Below are 15,599 nucleotides of genomic sequence, written 5' to 3' on the forward strand. Positions count from 1 at the left end.
CATTGGGGTTTAAGGCTTACTGTTTTTGTAGGGTGACTTTACTTTCATGCCCAGTCTCTGTCATCTTCCCAGTCCCAGTGTTTGGAAGCTCTTTTCCATAAGCTTCACCACCTTGCTCCTGACAGACTGCACTGCTTGGCTCAGAGCCCTGGGCTGTGGATGCCAGCAGCTGCTATTGATCAGAGGAGCCAGACTATCCCAACTGGAGAGAGATGATCTCATCACAAAACACATCCGTGCCCCTGGCAGCACCAGCATTTTCTCCTTGCTGCCACCAGGACGTATTGCTCTTGACCTGGGGTGTTTGCAGGAGCAACGGAGCTGCTTTGGCTGTCCTCCTGTCTGGAGGCTGGCTAAAGTGCCCCCTGACAAGTGGTGGATGTGGCTTTGCATATTATGACCCTGGAGAGCTTGGGGGGAAGCTGCTGCTGGTGACTTTTTAACTTGCTGTGTAATTGCTCTGCACTTGGAGTGGTGGTCTGGAAGTGGAAAATGATTTTGCATCTTGTTTAGCCCCGGAGTCTTGTACTCTGCTTGCATATTTTCTGTGTCATGAGCTGCTTCCTTGCTGTTTTCTCTGAGAGAAAAGCTGCTTTTTCTGTTGTTGCAAGACACTGGCCTCTTTAAAAAAAGGCAGACTGAAAGCTAATGAAGTTTTTCCTCTGAGAATACTGCTCTCTGATTGTTAGTGAAATGGTTTTTAATACTGGTGGCAACATCCTTGTTTGTTCCTTAACTAAAGTACTGTAACAGGTTAGTTATAAAGCAGATTCCTGAATAAAATTAGGAAGTGGGACTAACTATATTTGCCGCTGGTGGCCATGGGACTTGCCCTGAGGTTGCTGATGGAGCAGCTGCTGGGCCAGCCAGAGGAGGGAATTGCTGAGTTTCTGCAGAAGAGTCTGATCCTGTGAGAAGCTAATTTTTGGATGTGTCTACTCTACCTGCATAATAATTTCCCCCAAAGGTGTAGGACACCTGTTTGGATGTCTTCACCTTCTGCCAAATGTAGTCAAAACCAACAAGCAAGTTCAAAATTTATTAGGGTGAGGACTGACAAACAACACTACCACCACATAAGCTTAATTTCTTTAGGAATCCAGGCCAGAAATATGTGCTGAGGGCTTTATTCTGCAGTCATGTGCTTTAAAACTGTGTGGAACAATGCGATTAGTAGAAATGGTATTTTCAGGATCATTTGCAGTGCATATGAAGCAGGACAGCTGAATCCTGTTGTGTGTATGTGTATTAGCATGTAACCAACTTGAAAGGGCTGAAACAACCAAGTGTCTGCATGGAGAAAAAGCAAAATACTTGCATAAAACTTTTTTGTGAAGCTGGCGAAACATCTAGTTAAGTCAATCCTAATTTCTAGGGTTTTCAACTCTAATCCTTTGGCTGCCTCCTCTTGACAGCAGCAAAAGGATGTTATTTTATTCCTTTTCTTGGTAAGTCCTTTTTGGTTTTGCTTCTTGCAGAGCTTCCTCCTTACTTCCCAGCTCTGGAAACACATAGTTGGGCTGTGTGTGCTTCAGTAACAGGATTATGTAAGTTTGTGGTGATTGGAGCTGTTTAAGTTCCTTTGAAGAATGTCAAAGTAGTGCTGTGAATGTGAAGGATGCCCGGAACAATTAAGGGTAATTGAAGGGCAGGCATGTTCCTGAAAAGTGTTATGGGGAACCTTATGTGAGAGCCTTTTGCCTTTTTGTCAAGGAATAACTTGTGCTTATTTTGAGCAGAGATGAGAAGGAAGACAGAAAACAGTGTGGCAACACCAGTGAGGTTTAGGAGATGAACACCACTGATAGAGCAGTACCTTTTGCATTTGATGGAGTGTGACAGGGTTGGAGGGATGAGGGACATAGATTCTTTTCCTGGATCTTTTGCATATGTAGTAGAATAAAACCAAGCTGGTGCCTGAGAGAGAAGACACTGTGGTAATCTTTGTGTTCATTTAGTGATAGCACTGCTTCACTGTGATATCTTGCCCTAAAGAGATAGAAGTCTCCTCTAACACAACTCTGGCAGTGCTTTGGGTTGCTGTTTGATTGGCAGGATCCATGGCTTTAGTCACCTGAGTGTCAGCAAATGTGACACAACTGAGAGGGGAGAACAGTGACAGCACCAGCACTTGGTGCTCTCAGATCTGTCGTTCTCTCATATCTGGTTCCATGGACTTATCATCACCCTGTTTCAATAAGATGGGGTTTGGGGCGTGAGATCTTTAGTTAAATTAATTAAGTAGTCTTCCATGTTTTTCAGACAGTTCTGCATCTTCCATCAACATCTGCATTTTCACAGATGATGAACTGCATGATATGTTGCTTTGGCTTTGGCTTGTAGAATTAAAACAAAGCACTAGCTGACAGAAACTGCATGCAGTGGCACTCCAATTCAGAGATGGACACAGTGATTAATATAAAATTAGTCATAGATTAGTCATATTTTTTCTTTGTGTAAATCACGTCTAATTTCACTTAATATCTGATAAGTTAGTGATTTGCAAGCTTTTATTTAAACTTTCTGTGGTTTGTTCTTGCTGCTGGTCTTACAAGTACTTCATTGAATGGTCTATCTTGTGTTATTCATCTCTGACTCATGGGATTATTCAAAATATTTTATTATTCTTCCAGAAAGTGTTTCTTTGCTGTGATGATTGACTATGTTGTCTGTGTCCTCCAGTGCTGCTGTGTTGATTCAATGACTTCTGTGCATGTACATTGTTCAAAAGTGCTGTTTTGTGGTAGGAAATGTTGTGTGGGCTATCAGCTGGTTGGGTCACTGGAGTTAATGATGTGGTTGGTTTTGTTCAGGCCCCTTTAGCTGTGCCAGACCCCCTGGGTTTGGATCGAAACTCGTTTTTTAAGCTCAAGGCTGGCACTTGTAAATGCACAAGTTTTGGGTTTCAGCTGTGGGTGCAGAAAGACCCAAAACCAGACTGACTTGTTACTGTTGATGTTATGTGATTTTTGCCTGTGTCAAAATGTCTGCAGCCTTCCAGAAACCAAAAATAAAGACAAGGGCTCAAACATCTGTTTTCTGTTCTTGCCTAATTTGTCTGAGTGCAGCTAGCCTGTCCCAGCATAAATCAGAGATCTGCTGCATGGTCTGCAGCAGATGAAAAATGCATCCTGAGACAGGGTGATTTAAAGGTGAAGGAAGCTGTGCTGGTGGGTGATACTTGGCATGGATGGATGGTGTATACAGATGTGAGGAAACCATTCAAGCTGCAGTCCTGATTGCTTCCATTCAGATTCAAACCAGCCTTTGCCCAAAGGCCTTTTACAAAAAATTGTGCCATTAGTGTTCCAAAATAAGACTGCATCAATGGCTTTTTCCATGGAAAACCATTAGCTCTCCAGATCACTCAAACAGTGAGTGTTTCTTCCTTGCTTTGATTCCCGTGTTGAATCGTTCTCCCACCTTTCCCAGGCAAGATGACTGGACACAATTAGCTTGCACCAGTGACTTCCTTGGAATTGTACGTGTTAATATTTTTTCCCTAGTAATTTTGAATCCTGTTGCCTGTGGAAATTTCTTTTTAAAACGTAGGAAGAATGTCATAGTAGCTTTTTAATTGAATCACAAACAGGCAGACATGAGGCAAGTGTGTGGGAAGCAGCAGTAATTTGAAATGTGCTGTGACTACTGGGGTCCCATGTTACTGAGTTATTTTTTAGCTTTTAGTAGAGAAGAGGGGCTCTTTTCAGATCTTGCATCTCAAAGCCCTGCTTTTCTTGATCAGAAATGATTAGGCAAAACAGAGCTTTATTTTTATCTAGTAAAGAACAGACATGAATCAGAGTATTTGCTTGCAGTGCTCTTGCATTCTTCTGGAAATGTTCCTGAAACAAAGCTCCTAGGAGTCACAAAGCAAAGAAATAGTACTGCACCTTTCTCATTAAGCTGTACCCCTAAACACAGTGCTACATGTGAATTTTTCAGGTCTTTGAGCACAGGGCTGTGTTCTGTGTAAATTCACACAACGTGTAATTAATTGCATGCAGTTGTGCATCTTGAATTTGAAAAAGAAGTAGGTGACTATTGTAGAAAACATTTGATTGGCAAGGTAAAATATTACTGATATATATATATATATAATACAAGATTGTGGGATTAGGATTTGCATTTTCTTCCTGGTTAAGAAATTAGAGTCTGGGAGAAGAAAAAGAAGACCATATCGTGCACCTTTCTTTCCTGGGGATACTGGAGAGGTTCCCCCAAGGTGTTTATACTTCATGATGTTCTCTCTATGAAAGCAAAAACCCAATTAACTCTCTCCTGGTTTGCCTAGTCCTGCTCTTCTTAAATGATCATTCCTAACAACTGGCTCTTGGTGAATGTGGTTTTCTGGGAGGTTGTCTTCTTCATACTCAAAGTGAACTTGGGTTGAACTCAGTGGAGGGCTTTGCTCTTGCTGTCGAGGCTGGAGAGTCCCCGGCCGCCTGTGTGCCCTCAGGTCAGGGCTGTGTGACATGGGAGCAGCTATTCCCTCAGCTCCTGATCTTGGTTGATAATTGACCCTTCCAGTTAAACCAGAAAAGCCCCACCCTTTCCCAGAAGTCCCGACAAGTCTCAGTTTTCACTCATCGTCCTGAACTCCAGGCTTTCCCTGGGGGCTGTCAGCCTTCCTGGCATCTTAATGCAGAGCATGGGGTGATCCCCCTGGATCTCCGTGTCCCATGGCCTGTTCAGGCTGGAGAAATGCTGGGATGAACATCACGGCTGGTCCCATAGGAAATACTTCTGTAGAATACTTCAGAGGTGAGGGTGTGCAAGAGGGGTTTCTTTAGCTTAGGGTTAGAGGGTGTCCAGTAGGGGTAGTGTTGGGGTTTAACCCCAACCAGCAACTAAACCCCAAAAAGTCACTTACTCACTCCTTTCCTGGTGGGATCAGGAGAATTGGAAGGGTAGAAGTGACAATGGGATAAAGATAGTTTAATTGGGAGAGCAAAAGCTGTGCACACAAGCAAAACAAGGAATTCATTCTCCACTTTCCATGGGCAGGCAGGGGTTCAGCCATCCCCAGGAGACCAGGGCCCAATCACAGGTAACAGTGAAAAGACAAACACCAGCACTCTGAACATCCTCCCCGAGGTTTATTGAGCTCAGTGTTGACCACGATGCCACATATGGTCTGGAGTGTCCCTTTGATCAGTTGGGGTCAGCAGTCCCAGCTGTGTCCCCTCCCAACTCCCTGTGCACCCTCAGCCCCTCACCGCGGTGGGGTGAGAGGCAGAAAAGCCCTTGACTCTGTGCAAGCCCTGCTCAGCAGGAACTAAACCATCCCTGTGTTATCCCCATTGTTTGCAGCACAAATCCAAAATTTAGCCCCTCTTACCCTCTATGAAGAAAATTAACTCTATCCCAGCCAAAACCAGCACCGTAAGTTCATTAGTCACAATTAAATTGAGTTTGAGGAAGGAAGGAAGCGGGGGAATGGGAAATGAAGTCCACTTCCCTAGTAGCCTTGGGAACAACTGAATCTTTGTGTTGCCAGCGTCTGAGGCCGTTTGTTCCCTTTTGAGGAATGCAGGGACACGTTCCCTTCCTCATCAGACAGCCAGTGGCCGTATGGTTTGCCCGAGGTGTGGGCTGCGCGTGTGTAACTCTGACTCTGTCGAGAAGGAAATGACTAAACTTGCTGTCAAACCACGGTAACAAAGAACATCTTTGATTTACCAAAATAGGGGTGGTGGAGAGGCTTGGGAATAGCTGTGGTGCTGCCTCCCGTGCTGGGAGTAACAAGTCAGTCTGGAGAGTGGCCCTCGTGGGGAGTGTGAGTCTCCTGCCTTGGTTCTGCACAGCTGCTGGGGCTTCGCTGCGCTGCAGGGGACGCTGAGGGAGCTGGGGCAGCACTGGTGGCTGCAGGAGGGCCATGCCAGCTGTGATGGGCAGTGGTGGCCAGCCCCATGCAGCAAAGATGCAGCTGCAGAGTCCCACGGCCACCACGCTCCACATCTCCTTCCCCCTGCCCAACTGCTGCCTGCGTGTCCTGGCAGCCCAGGCAATGGGAATCCCAAAGATCCTGTCAATCTGGGAGCCTCAGCTCCTGTCAGGTATTTGTAATGAAGGGGAGAAGCTCCATCTAATTATAGGTTTTCCATTTTGGCCCTTCGTATTACTTTAGGCAGGCTTAAAATAACACTGTTAACTAACTTCTTTTCTCTGGCTTTGCAGTTTCATACATGACATTCTGCAGTGCCCTTTATAGAAACCTCAAATATTTTTTTTTCCCCGCCTACCACATTTTGTGTCTTTTTCCATCTGGCAGATGTTTTTTCCCTGCATTGCACAGGGCTCAGTACATAATTATTCTGTTGCAATAGCCTGGAGCCCCAGTCCTGTGACAGAGTCTGCTTACACAGGCTCCTATGTCCTGCTTAGTTTTATGTCATTTTTTTTTCCCTGGTGGTTTTATTCAAGCTGCTCTAAAAAACTGTTCTGAGGAGTAACAAGTACCCAATCATTTGTGTGCCTTGAGATCATCTATTATAGCTTTTTAGTGTATAGCCCTGAAAACATTTGGGTTTTTTTCCCCCTCCCAGTCCTACAAGAATTCTCTCTCTTCCCATTTACAACCTCTGGATATTTGCAGTTTGTTGCAACAAGTCAACAACTAGTCAGTGTGCCTTTTATTCCTTCATTTTTGAGTTGATTCTTTGCTTTCCGATCATGTTACTTGCTTGTCTTAAACTCCTGTTCTTGCTCATGGTATGATTTTTGTTTGGAGAGCAGTGTCTCAGTGTGCCATATTTCACTGAGCACTTGTATTTGAGTCACTTATTCTTAAGCCTCCTCTAATGGGAGCTCATGTAACTGCATAGGTTTGGAAATTTTTAGTTATTAGCCTGAGGTTTTATTCCCCAAACTTCCCTTTTTCTATTTCAGATTCAAAGCCTACTCAGAACCTTCTCCTGGAACAGTTTTGTCAAATTTCCCATACCAAACAGCTCATCTTTTGTCCACAGTCTGTAGATGGGAGTATCCGAGACTGAAACTTCCTGTCAAACCACAGGAATAGAGATCATCTTTGATATACCAAAATAGTCATAGCAAAGAGACTCAGGAACTCAAGTTGTAGGGTTGGTTCAGTGCTATGGGCTGCTCTGACTTTCACTGGCTTTCCTTCACACCCTGATTTTCAGGTGTTCAGCAATGTTGGGTCCTTTTTGGGGTTTGTTTAGGTCGACTAGTGAGAAGGAAGCTTTGCCAGGCATTATTCACCTTTGTTTTGTGCTATATGTGTGTCATTAGCTGGGGAGGTCAAGGGCAGGCACAGGCCAACTCTGTAATGTAGAGATACTGAGAAATAATGTTGCTGGGAATTATTTGGAATTAACAAGCTCATTTCCTTTTTGTACACCAGTTGTCATCCTTTAATCTCTTGGTATTAGCTTTTTTTAAATGCTGTTATGTACATCATCCACAGTGCTTCCTGTATCCTGTGTCACTTGATAATAAACTTCTACAAGATATCACTGTTAAGTCATCTCAGGCTTTGAGTGAATAATCAAAATCTCTGTTTCTCTTTTCTCAGTGTTAGAAGTTTATATGGATCAGTGGTACTTGCTCAAGAGTGACAGTGGAGATCAACACTAAGTCTGCCCCTGTAGGTGAGTAATCTAAACCCACTGCATGGCTGATGTCTATTATCTACTATCTGCCTTTTTTTTCTTTTTCCTTTTTTTTTTTGATACCTTACACAACAGCTCCTTTGGACTTTCATTTCAAATGTCATTAAAATGATGCTGTATATGATTTCCAGTAAGAGTTGTAGAAGAATGTCAGTGTGCTTCTGCAGATAGCCATTGGTTTTGTATCTTTTAAAGGTTGGTCCTTACTTAACACAGTCTAAGCTGTTGTTTAGAGTCAGAGAAATGTGGAAACTGTGTTTCCACATTTTAGTGACAGTGGATTTAACATTAACGCATGGACTGTGGCAGAGTAATGAAGTATATTTGGATTATCCAAGAAGCAAAACAGAAATGAGCACTGGAGCTGTTCCGTGGCATATGAAGGGTTCAAGGAGTGCCAGTGCACCCCAGTCTGGAGGGTTCAGCTCCAGCACAGGATCCCCCTGGACATGCTGTGACTGGGTGATGCAGCTGTGCGTGTGCAGTTAATCTGACTCAGCAGGTCTATGGCAATGTGCAGGGAAACTGCCAAGAGCTTTCAGAATACTGGGGTAAGTTTATGAGAAAATGCATTCAGCAAAACGGAGTATGTGTTATGAGATCCTTTGGAAGTGTCCCAGTTCTGTTGGCTTCAAGGAGCAGCATTTTGCATTCAGTCTAGACTGATTTGATCCAAGTAGCCCGGTGCATGTCAGAGCTGGCAGTCTTGTTTTGGGAATGGTTATCCCTCATCTACTTTGTTTTGGATATTATGGTATAATATAGCATCCTAAATTCCAGCTGGAGAGCTGGGTCAGATTGCTGACCTGTACACTTGATCCATGCACCCCATGGCTGAGATGTGTTCATCCCATAACTCCACAGCTGGGCTCCCAGTCCCACAGGATGTGAGGACTGGTGTCTCATTTAAAATACCATTTCCCATATTTTACTCCCTTACCCTCTCCATAGCTCTTGGAGTGCTGCTTTGTGCTCTTCAACCCTTCCCACACTAAATCTCTGTGCACAAACTCTCTTTGGGATTCACAGCTGCCCAAGGTCTTGCACCAGACCTGGAAAGAAGTGAGTGTTGTTGCTCCTTGTTTGTTAGAAGCCCTAAACTCCACCGCTAAAAGCTTTTATTCTCTGGGATTTTAATCAGAGGTCTGCTGGCTCCGGGAGTGGTTGTCACCTGCTGTCTCCCATCCTGGTCACATTTGTTCAGTTTTATCACTGCTTATCAGGGTTGGTGGGATTATACTCCAGCTGGACTTGCATCCATCGTGCCTGTAAAAACATGGTTAAAAGTCTGATGCTGGCTGGCAGCCACATTCTGCTGCATGAGTTTGGAGACCTTCAATCTGCTGGCAGCACCACGTGAATGTCTTCCCTTTGCTGGGAGTCTCTCCCTGTTTGCTCCCCAGATGCTGTGCTGATTCCCCCTCCTTGGGGGCAGCAGAAGGCCTGGGACAAAAATCCATCTGGTTTTCCCTGTCACGGGTGCTGCTGCTCCCTGGGACGGGATGTGTGTGTCCATGTCCATTCAGGGCTGTAGCAGCAGGTGCTCAGTCCTCCCCTCCCCATTCCTGTGGCTCCAGTACTGGCAGGTCTCTGGCATTTGGAGAGTCAGACCTGTTGCCCTCAGCAATCACTCTGAAAAGCCTGATTTCTCCAGCAGCTGCTTGCTTTCCCCATTGAACAGATCAATAAGAGCCTCTCCTAAGGACATGGCAGGAAATTCCCGTGCCTGACTCAGCGCTGACCAGGGCAGGGGACTGTGTTTCGAGGTGCTGGCTGCTTCTCCCAGATTGAGAGGGGCATGGCTTCTTTGCTGGGTTACCACAAGTTCAGCACAGATGTCTGACCTCCAATCTCACCACACAATGAATACACCAATGTGTTCAGAGTGGAGTTTCAGTGCCTCTGCCCACGGCCTCTCTTTATCCATAAAAGCATGGATTTCCATCCTGCTGTTCCCTCCCTTGCTAGCTCCATGTTAAACATGCTGCTGCCAGTTCAGCCTTGCCCCACAATAAGACCACATGTATAAATAATCCAGAAAAGCTAAATAAGGCTTTTAAAATAAGCCTTAGTAGAGACAGCTGCTTCAGCATGCTGCCATGAAGACACAGAAACCTGGCTGAGTCCACGTAGCCAGAGTCAGTCGTACTGCCTGCAGCTCCTGCTCTTTCCTAGCAAAACCCTGCAGGTTTGCAGGTGTGTCTTCAGCCTCCTCCACCAGCGCCAAGTTAGGTCTGTGCTTGGTGGCAGCAGATTTTTGACATCTAAAGCTGAGACAGAGCCTCACATGCAGCACTGAAATAGTGTCCAGTCCGCTCTCTTACAGTGCTTGCATGCAAGAGGCAAAAATCAGTATTTGCTGGGTTTTCCCCCCTCAATGTCACATTGAATAGGGGGGGAAAGAAGCACAGGGCTGCTTCTGTGTGTTCCATTTATTGACGCTTGATGACTTGTCCTGCAGGGCCCTGCCCACACACAGCTTTTCTTGGGCTTTTAATAGTTGTGCTAAACTAAATTGTGCTCAAAATAGTAATAATTTCAAACATTTCCCCACAGCCTGTGGCTGTTCTGCATGTTTATGGGAGGTGCAGCACTGCCTGTGGTTGGGGCACTGGAGGGTCCCCAGGCAGGCTGTGATGGGGATTTTTTGGTGTCTTTTTCCTCCCCTTCATTTGAGAGGAAATATTGCTGCTTGCAGAAAAGAAGCATGTTATTGTGCTTTTGCTCCTCACATTTTATGTGATGTGGTTTGGGTAACCTTAATGTCACTTAAAGTTCTGCTCACCCACAGTTCTGATGGTGACTCTCTAATACACATAAATCTCTGCAAAGAGGAGGGATGTATTTATCTGTAAACAGTGAGCAGCCTGCCCTGTTTATCCAGCGTGTGACCCCTCTGCTGCACACGCCGTTTTCCTGCCTCCCTCCCATCCGGTTCTTCTTATTTTATTGACTTTCCCAGTCCTGGAAATTGCTTTATACTCAGAAAACATAAATTCATCCCTCACAAAGCTTGCAAACATTATTTTTCTTCCCTTCTTCTTTGAAAAACTCTTTTTGCTCTCTTTAAGACTGAAAATGTACATTTTCCCTGTTTATTTAGACAAGCTTATTTTGTCTGCAGAAATCTTGTCAAAAGCTAAGTTTCTTTGCTTGCATTTATAATCCTCTGGGGTTTATGTATTGGGAGTAATCTTTGTGAGCTGGAAAAAGATTGTGCAATCTGTTTTAAGATGTCCCACTTTTTGAGTATTGCATCTCATTAGGAATACAGTTGGCTGTTTGCATAGCTTTTTTCTTCTTCTGTATAGCTTGGGGGAGAAAATATATCATTTCTTCATCTAGTGATAATGCTTGGCACTTTGCATCTTCAAAGAACTCTGCGGCTATGGATTGAATAGTTCCTATAATGTTGTGTATTAGTTTCTCCTCATTTCCCCCATTTTACAGAAGGGCGAAGTGAACAAGAAATCAAGCTTAGGTCATGGAAAGAGAAACAAGGTCAATTTGAGTTCCCACCTTCCTGGCTTCTACTAGAGCAAAAGAAAGTTTGATTCAGGTTGACAAAAGGGGGAAGTGTAATGATCTTTCCTAACCTTCTTAACTACTTGTTTAAATGCATTTGCTGGTGGTGTTTTTTGGTGGCTTTGGTTTTTTTCTCCCTAAATAAGTTTTCTCAGTGACTGATGTGATTGTCCCTTCTTTAGTGAGTGGTCGGAGGTGTGTGAGGAATTGTCTGAAGTTTTATAAAGGTGAAGCAGCATGTTAATGGGGTTAGGTTTGTGAGGTGTCACTCACTGCTATCTGGGGGATCCTTCTAGCCTTTCCCTCCTCTTACTTCTCAAACCAGAAGCAGAGGAGACCTTGTCTGTATTATTTGGGGATATTTTTTTTTTTCCCATCTTGTTTTCCATCTGAGACTAAGATGGGAAAAATGAGCCTCAAAATGGGAACTGTGTCAACACATAGAATCTCATCTTTCTTTTTTCATTCACCACATGCCATGCTAAGATATTTTTTTCCCCTCCCATGGACTGTAGTGGAAGTTGTTGGCTCAGAGTGGTGTCTGGAATTACGTCATTTGCAGAAATAATTTCATACAACTGCACTAGGCTATAGGCCTTGATTTACAGCTGCTTAATTAACTGAAAAGACCCCCAAATGTGCTGCATGGCATATAGGAAAGGTGAGTGCTGTAGGCAGTAAACTGTGGGATTAGGCACTCTGTTACAGAGGAAGTCATGGTAACAATTTTGTTGTTTACTTGCTAGAAGGTAGTAAAAGATTTTGGGGGGGTATTCTGGCTTTTTACAGAGTTGCTTCGGAGCCCTGGGCAGTGTTAGGACAGTTTAGTCCTCTTGGGGAGAACAGATGATCTGCTAGGTGCAGAGGAGCATGGAAATCACATGAAGAATTCCTTCATCTTCCTTAGGAAAATCTCGTGGCTGCTTCTCTTCAGGCTCTCAGAGGTTTCCTGGCTACCTTCTAACTGGCTTCAGATGCCTTGTTTGATAAACTTTCAGGCAAAAAGCCTTGCATGGCTTAACACAGCTTTATTCTGGGCATGCTGTGCTAGTGAAGGCGGTGGAGAAAGCAGCTGTCTCCCTCCATGTGCTCTTTTTGGGGATACAAAACTTTACAGAGCCTTTTTTAGGGGCACAAGATTTAGTTCCAAGATTATATTTAGTTTTCCGTTTCTAATGGGTGGGACAGATATCCTGATGCCTTAGATGAGACCTTCAGTGATGGACTGCAGCACCAAGGTATCACAGGCAGTATTTATATTTTCATTTTTCTTTGACTTTCTCATATCGCTGATACCTCATTTGTGCATGCTCCTTCCCAGTGTTGGGCAGAGCTGTCCTGAACACTCTATGTTCCCAGGGCTCTGGTTTCATCCTCTGCTTCTCATGACACCCAAATTGCTGATTACTTGTCTGCTGACTTTTTAAAGATCTGAATGTGGCTTTTCATGAATCTGGATGTTTTTCCCTCGCTGGGCTTGGGAAGCCCTCATTGCTGAATTGGGACCTGGAGTTTGCAGCAGTGAGTGCACAGCAGCTGGTGAAGGCTTTCATGCCTTGCTTGCAGGGTGTGGGCGCTTGTGGTGGGGTCTTGGTGTCTCTCCTTTGTCATCTGACAGCTTCTCTCACTACATTTTGATTTCAGCTGCTTAGGAAAAATGTCAGCAGTTCAGTGTGTGGGGAGCTGCATGTGCATCTGGGGTTGTTCCGTTGTGTTTGTTTTAATTTTGTGCTTTGCTTGTGTTTTTGGTTTTTTGTTTGTTTGTTTGTTGTTTTTTGTTGTTGTTGTTGTTTTGTTTTGTTTTGGGGGTTTTTTTTTGTTTTGTTTTTGGGTTTTTTTTGAGGTATTGCACTCAAAAGTGGTGAGTGCCTCCAAGAATGCACCCAGGGTGAATTGCTCGGATCATGCTGATACCCAAGGAATTTTGTTGTGATCCTTTAGAGTCTATGGGTGTTTTAGGTATTTGAATTTAAGAGAAAGGGACCAACTGGCTGGAAGGTGATTGTCCAGGGACGGTTGGATGAGACTTTATTTTCCCCCTGGGGCATCAAACCACTGTCAGAAAACACTGAGGTCTTCAGTGGAAAACCAGCTGTTGACATTTTTTCAGCTCTCCTCACTGCAAATTGGCAAGCTCCCTATTTCTGCTGTGTTTGAAAGGCTGAGGTGGTGCAGCCCAAGTCTGACAAGTGATAACTGGGGAACCTGGCTGTGTTCTCTGCGGGGATTCCAGCTGTAAGCTGGACATCTAAAACGAGCATGGAAGTGGCTTCCAGGCTGAGGTATCTGGAAAATATCAGGGGGTGGGTGACAAGGTGTGAAAGGCAAGGGCCACTCTGGGCAGTGAGAGCACTCCAGAAACCTGGCAGTGACAGCAGCAGGAGCAGTGCTGGATGCAGCTGGAGATGGGCTGCAGCAGGAGCTCTGTGTCCAGTCTTCCCCTCTTTCTAAGGGAGGCTCAGACCCACTCAGCATTAAATTGGTGTTTGTCCCAGCCTGCTTATCTGGTGGCCAGCCCACACACTCACTCCAGATGTTTTCTTACCTCCAAACTGGAGATGCACCTAAAATTGTCCTTTCAAGGATTTGGAAGCTGTTTTGATAAAGCTGTCTGTCTGCTAGTGTTTTCAAGGATACATCACACTTTAAAATTATGTTATTAAAATAATTGCTTTTGAAATGAAGGGAGGGTCATGTGCCCTACATCAGAAATTCCTCTTAGTGCTTATTAATCCGATATATAAATGTCATGGCTTACATCCACAGGGTGTTTGTATTGAATTTTTAGCTGCATCAGTATCTCTTGCTCCTCGGAATAAATGCCATATAATCTGGTAATGTGCAATATTCTTAATTTAGAAACCAAAAATAGGACATAGACAAATCTGGAGTTACTGGAAGAAAGTAGGAGATAGCCTTACCTCATGAGGGGAAAGCAAATTCAGTTGAATCATCTAGTGTTTAGTGTAATGGTAAGGGCAGAGAATTCCATCTGTTTCCCTAGGATGGCACAACAATTGCCATATTCCATTTCCATATCCTCCTCTAGTAACTTTTCTGAGGTGTGTAACAGGGTAGTTGGGAAACACCCTTCTTTCCTCACCCTGAGTAGGTCAGTGCCCACCAACTGGAGGTACATTAAGCAGTAGGGATTTAGGCTTATGCCCTTCCAACACCCTGTTTGACGGAAATGAAGTTGTTCCTCTGAGACCTACAGTGGGCAGCACTGGCTGGGACAAAATGAGAATTTGGGAGTGGAAAAATCCTTGCTGTGGCAGATGAGCATCATCCAAGATCTTTAATGTCTGGGGCACTTTCCAAGCTAACAGTCCTACACCTGAAGGAGGTGCTTTTTCTAATACCCTTGGGAACTGTTCTTAAATAGTGCAGTGGAACCAATAGCCATCTAAGCATCAGTGGCTAATAAAGTCAGTCCCTGCTACACTTGGGATGGTAATACTGCAGGATGTCCCCGTGGGGTGATGACTCAGTGGCCAGTGCTTGTTTTCTCCTCACCTTGAGGTGCACAGGCTGTTAACTTTTAGCTCAGGTGCTATCTGAGTGATGGGCAGATGGGTGAACTTTAGCAGTGGAGGCTTTCTGTGACTCATTCCTTTTCCCAGACACAGCCTGCTCTCCTGCCCTGTGAACTCCCTCAGTGTAACAGAGCACCACTTGTTTGCCCTGACTCACTGAGTGATTTTTGGTTTGTGTTCTGTATCCAGTAACAGTGGCTCTGTGTAACCCTGGGTAAACTTTGCCTTTAAACACCTTGATAAAGAAGCTACCTTTCTGTGTGCTGGTGGTGTTAAACTGAACCAGAGTGCTGTGGAGCACTTCTGCATTGGAAGTGAACATGTTTTTGTTGTGAGTTTTGGAACTTCAGTGTTTCCTGTGGTCCCAACCACATCCACACCCCCAGAGTTGTGCTCTGGTGGTGCCTCTAAGTGGAGAAGGAAGGCAGATTGTCGCCACAGTGATCAGGATGTTTGTGGAGATTTGCTCATGTAGTGTTTGTGGCAGAGGCCATGCCTGGCAGATGGTCTAAAGTCAGTCAAGGTGAGGAGAGGGCTGCTATTTATTACTGATAGCACCCACAGGTTGCACAAAGCTGCCAGGATCTGTATTTTGAGGTCCTGTTTTGGTCACCTGGTCAAACAGGCAGCCAGTGTTAAGCATGTTCTCAGCAGCATTGACTTCAGTGGCATTAGAAACATGCTTGACATCAAATGTGGGTTTGTGCAACTTGCTGATCTCAGGCTGGGTGGGTCTTGCTGAAAAGCTCCTGTGCCGACAGAGAGACTGTCGCTATTTCAGGCTGTGGTTCTGCTCAGCTGTCAATCCAATTTAAGGGGACCAGATTATAAACACTGTGAAATGCTGAGCTGGTGCAAAGCTGCTTTGCTGATAAGGAGCTGTTCAAAATATTTGGAAAGT

The 15,599-nt window shown here is 44.6% G+C and overlaps 1 protein-coding gene across 9 annotated transcripts in view; it reads left to right on the forward strand.

Annotated features, from left to right (window-relative positions):
- The window catches only part of PPFIBP1 (PPFIA binding protein 1), a 101,852-nt gene that overhangs the window by 22,057 nt on the left and 64,196 nt on the right, over positions 1-15,599 (forward strand). For 7 of the 9 annotated variants that reach the window (XM_063395473.1, XM_063395478.1, XM_063395477.1 and 4 more), the window contains one exon: positions 7,541-7,616. The gene's annotated coding sequence lies outside the window, so the exon portion shown is untranslated. The remainder of the gene's footprint in view (positions 1-7,540; positions 7,617-15,599) is intronic. The other 2 variants (XM_063395475.1, XM_063395476.1) reach the window with 1 other exon arrangement.

Source organism: Prinia subflava, chromosome 4 (genome assembly GCF_021018805.1).
Source record: "Prinia subflava isolate CZ2003 ecotype Zambia chromosome 4, Cam_Psub_1.2, whole genome shotgun sequence".
In the NCBI taxonomy this organism is placed as follows: domain Eukaryota; kingdom Metazoa; phylum Chordata; class Aves; order Passeriformes; family Cisticolidae; genus Prinia; species Prinia subflava.